Source organism: Penaeus chinensis, chromosome 6 (assembly GCF_019202785.1).
Source record: "Penaeus chinensis breed Huanghai No. 1 chromosome 6, ASM1920278v2, whole genome shotgun sequence".
NCBI classification, from domain to species: domain Eukaryota; kingdom Metazoa; phylum Arthropoda; class Malacostraca; order Decapoda; family Penaeidae; genus Penaeus; species Penaeus chinensis.
Window position 1 is genome coordinate 30,385,398 of NC_061824.1, and position 5,000 is coordinate 30,390,397.

Genomic DNA, 5,000 nt, shown 5'->3' on the forward strand with positions numbered 1-5,000 from the left:
AGTAGAGAGGAAGAGGAGGAATGGAGAGGGTGTGAAGTGGAGAGGAAGAGGAGGAATGGAGAGGGTGTGAAGTGGAGAGGAAGAGGAGGAATGGAGAGGGTGTGAAGTGGAGAGGGAAAGGAGGAATGGAGAAAAAGGGAAGTGGAGTTTGTGAATGAAGAGGAGAATCAGAGAGGAAGACGATGGATAGAGTGGGAGAGAAATGAGGAGAGAGAGGAGGAATGGAGAGGGCGAGGAGGAATATAGAGTGAGAGAAGTGGAGAGGAAGAGAAAGAATGAATAGGGAAGGAAAAAGATGGGAAGAGAAGGAATGGAGAGGGAGAGAAGTGGAGAGGAAGCGGGGTGGTAGAAAAGTGGAGAGGAAGAGGAGGAATGAAAAGAGAACGTAGTAGAGAGGAAGATGAATGTAGAGCGAGAGATGTCGAGAGGCAGAGAAAAAGTGGAAAAGGAGAGAAGTGGAAACGGAGAGGGAGATAGGAAGTGAAGAAGTGGAGATTTAAACGGTAGAGGGGCGAGGAGGAAAGGGAGAATGTGGGATGGAGATTGCAGGAAAGGATGAAGGAAGTGCGCGGAGACCGAGAAAATTACTTTTGGAGTGGGAGTGTGGGCGCAGGGGAGGGAGAGAAGAAAGTGGATAATGCAGGGAATGGGAGAATATTCGGTGTTTGGCGACACTCGTTATTTTGTTGGCAATTTGTAACGACTACAGTTTTTTTCCAGATCATAACCTTTGTAAACACAGCATCAATCAAAATAAATTCGTAGAGCAAAGATCAAGAGACCTAAGTGTTGGAGGTCTGTGTGTGATGGACTTGAGCTCCGTGCGATCAGCTCCCGACTTGTGAGTACGAGTGAGCCCGGGAGTGCGACTGGAGCAAAGAAGTGCAAGGCAGACAGAGAGGAAAAGAGTGTGCTCGTGAGAGGGCTGGCCGTGGGAGTCAGGAGCCGCGAGGGCGTGCGGGCGCGGAGGGCGGTTCCCTCAGGATGCCCACCGCACTCATCATCTTCGACCACGTGTTCCTCCTGATCCTGTTCCTGATCGCGCTCTTCTTCGGCGTCGTGGCCATGAGTCTCCGGGGGTGGCAGGGCCGGTCCGCGCACGCCGCCACTGGCATGGTGTAAGCGCCCCTTCCACGCCCGCGGGTACACGAGTCCCCCCCCCCCCTTCTCCCTCCGGCAACGCCATCGCTCGAGGGAGCTCACGCCTGTCTCCCCGCCACACTTTCCCTCACAGAGACACGAACATTTCAGGAAACAAAAACAATTTTGCAGTGATTTGCATACATTGTGACTGTTTCACTCAGATAAACATTGTAGATTGTTGGACTCGCGGGTGCCCGTTAGACACCTCCTACATGAATCCCTGTAGAACGAACAGCCCAACCCGAGCGTAATCATAGAAAGAACAAATTACACACTGCTTACTTCCAGTGACGAGAGCGTTTCCGGGCCGTCGCACGTCGGACGCGTTACCCAAGAGGTTGACAGTACCCGGAAGAAATCAGATCCCGAGTCCCGATCGGTCGTCTGCGCCTGGCCTCCGCCGCCGGGACCGCAGGAGCGCACGCGGAACGACGAGCGAGGGACCCTTCGCCGAGCACCCTGGAGCCCCAGACGTCCGCGGCCATGAACGCCCTGCTGGTGCTGGACGCGTGCTTCCTAGCGCTGCTTCTGGTAGTGGCGGTGGCTTGCTTCGTGTACACTGTGGTGCCGCCCCTTCGCCAGGCGCCTCGCTTCACCCACCTCACCCATGTCATCACCCACGAGATCCCACGCCCGCCCGACGCCGCAGCACCCGTCACCGAAGTCTAGGTCTTCCCGCTCGCCGGAACGCTCCAGCCACGATGCTTGGGGAACCGAAGCATATTGTCTCTCACACCCACGGCCCACGTGCGGCACGCAGGGGCCCAACTCTCGACTGGCGACGCCCGATGTGACCGTGACTGACCTGTGGCGCTGGTCTGGCTGTCTGTTTACGTGCGCGCGGACACAAACCTATACACACATTTAAAACCTCAACCTACATGAACACACACACACACATACACACACACTCTCACGCACGCGCGCGCGAGTGGTCAATCAGTATAATACATTTTAGATCCAAATTCAGTTTTTAAATTATTAAAGGTGAAAATAGTTTACCCCAAATCTGAAAATCAACAAATGTGTTTGGTAATATAGATGTTATGAACTGGGATAATTATAAAAGAATCAGTTGATGACCAGATTTGTTTGCAATACTAGAAATTCCGACATTAATAACACGCTCTTGCATTCGCTTGGCAACACGCGGGACTTGCACACTCGCTCGATTACATCTGTATTTAGAAAACAATTTCCAATATATCTAAGACTTCACTTTCAGATTCACATCACAATAACATCGACGCGTACACTGCAACAGTAATAAAACCCACAGCCATGGCCAGCCCCAGACGTCAGTGACAGGTCAAGGGGTCAAAGATTACAAGTCACAGATCAACTTATCCTGAGTCACGTGACCTTCCATATCCTCTGTCACGTAGGGAAAGGATGGTCATTATACTAAAACAAACAAAAAAATACAGAGAAATATTTAATCCTATTGATTTGGAAGCGTAGAATCCATATATCCAACCACGAATCTATTTTTCCAAGGCAGGTAAAGTTTATATGAAGCATTATCCAAAGGGTGAGTTTGTTACCCGCCCTGTGCTAAGCTGCTTTTGTTTCGATTAGAGTCAGGCTGTCAAACCTTTTTAATTTTTATTCTCTACCATTGGCTCCTTCGTCTTAAGAAAATTATTGGGTGGGGGATAATTATAAATTATACGCAAATTATGCAGTATTAAAATTATGATGTGCATTATATTTATAATAAATAAATAGTATAATTCCCGGACGTGTTTTGTTCTTGCCTTCCCTGCTTTCAAAATCAGTGTGATCGTACCCAGAGAGCGTTCGTAATTGTTATTCAGTCACCTCTCGTTATAGTCGGCTGTAAACAAATTAACAGCCTAATGTCTTATTTAATGCCTCTTGTAACGTAGCAGCATCTAAAATTGATATAGTTATCACGCTGACAGGGATAAAAAGATACATGCGACACTCACCAGTCTGTGCTGTGGGTGTAAAGCCTGGTCTTAAGAAATGATCAGACGCGCCGAGCAGACGTGGGCGTCTAGGACTGAAGAGGTCACGTGACGGGCCCTCGAATGCTCTCTGGAGACAGGATTCAGCATATATTGTTTCTTTCGAAAATGAGGGAGACGTTTTAGAGAGAAAATGTAACTGTAAGACATGAAATGAATGTCAGTGGATTTTATTCTATAAACTTCGTTGTCATGATCTCCTTTTAGATAGGTACAGTGTATTTTATGTTACAGACATATAAGCACAACAACCCTGGATCATTAAGCAATAAAACACATGCTGAGAACACCTAAGGATGGCACCACAGGAAGGCCATCGAAGTTTCAGAAATTCTAGATGTCCCAACATCCTTTTTTAATTATATATATATATTTTTTTTTATATCCATTCATTTATATGAATACACACACGCATACATACACACGCACGCACGCACACACGCACCCCCCCACACACATATATATATTTATATATATACATATATATAATATTTATATTTATGTAAAAGTTTGTATGTGTGTGTATGTGTGTATGTATGTATGTATGTATGTATGTATGTGTGTATTTATATATGTATATGTGTATGTATATATGTATATGTATATATATATGCATATATATATATAATATATAATATAGACATACACACATATATATATAAATTTTGTTTTATTATATATATATGTTTTATTATATATATATATATATATATATATGCATATATATATATATATGTGTGTGTGTGTGTGTGTGTTTGTGTGTGTTTGTGTTTGTATTTGTGTGTGTTTGTGTGTGTGTGAATATGCATGAATACACACACACACACACACACACACACACACACACACACACACACACACACACACACACACACATACAGACACATGGCATATATATGTATATGTAAACATATATATGTATATGTAAATATATATATATATATATATATATATATATATATATATGTGTGTGTGTGTGTGTGTGTGTGTGTGTGTGTGTGTGTGTGTGTGTGTGTTTGTGTGTGTTTGTATGAATGTATGTATGTATGTATGTATGTATGTATGTATGTGCATGTAATCTCTCTCTATATTTTTGCCTAAATGTATCGTACTAAAATTCACCCATCTGGCATTATTACAGGCCGAAACCTTGGCTTACCATAAAGGTATGTGCATGCACCCTGGGCAACAAATGGTTGGAAATTCCTCTCCGTTATTTGTGTATTAGATATTAAGCACATAATTCAGAATAATTTATGTACAGACATGCACACACTTACCGTAATACCTACACACATACATATATCTTTCATTTAAATCTCACTATCCCGCCAGTAAATGCTGCTGGTCGTAAATGCTTGAATATAAAGCGCACTTAAATGACTTTATCAGATTTAATTATTTAATGTGATTGTCCCAAGTACGCTTTTGAAATGCCGTTTCGCTATCACACCTGCAGTGACCGAGCGCAATGGCTTAATTTGCGAATCGTATTAGTAAACAAAACAATAAATAATGGTTAATTGGTAAATGTTAAAATATAAAACCAAACAAGTTAAGGCAAGAACGTACAGGGGAAAAAAGAGGATCACTTAGCGCGATGTCGCCCGTAATTGTGTTAAGAAAAAGATGGTGTGCGACCGCGGCTGATCGTGCATTATGCAATATTCTCTGTAATTCCGGTTTACTCACTTAACCCGTGTTTGCAGGACGCGGAGCGAGATGATCGTGTTAGGCGGCATGATGTATTGTTCTGGTGGTATTATCATTGTTGTTGTTAATGTTCTTGGTAGTGGTTGTAGTTGTGTTAATGGTAGTAGTAGTTCTTGCAGATATATTAGTATAATTAGTAATGATAATGGTAAT

General features: G+C 43.6%; 1 long non-coding RNA gene across 1 annotated transcript in view; it reads left to right on the forward strand.

Moving 5' to 3' along the window:
- Window positions 1-2,881, forward strand: part of LOC125026349 — an 11,034-nt gene extending 8,153 nt beyond the window's left edge. The window contains exon 2 of the long non-coding RNA XR_007114933.1: window positions 721-2,881. This is a non-coding gene — a long non-coding RNA (uncharacterized LOC125026349). The remainder of the gene's footprint in view (window positions 1-720) is intronic.
- Window positions 2,882-5,000: the final 2,119 nt, after the last annotated feature.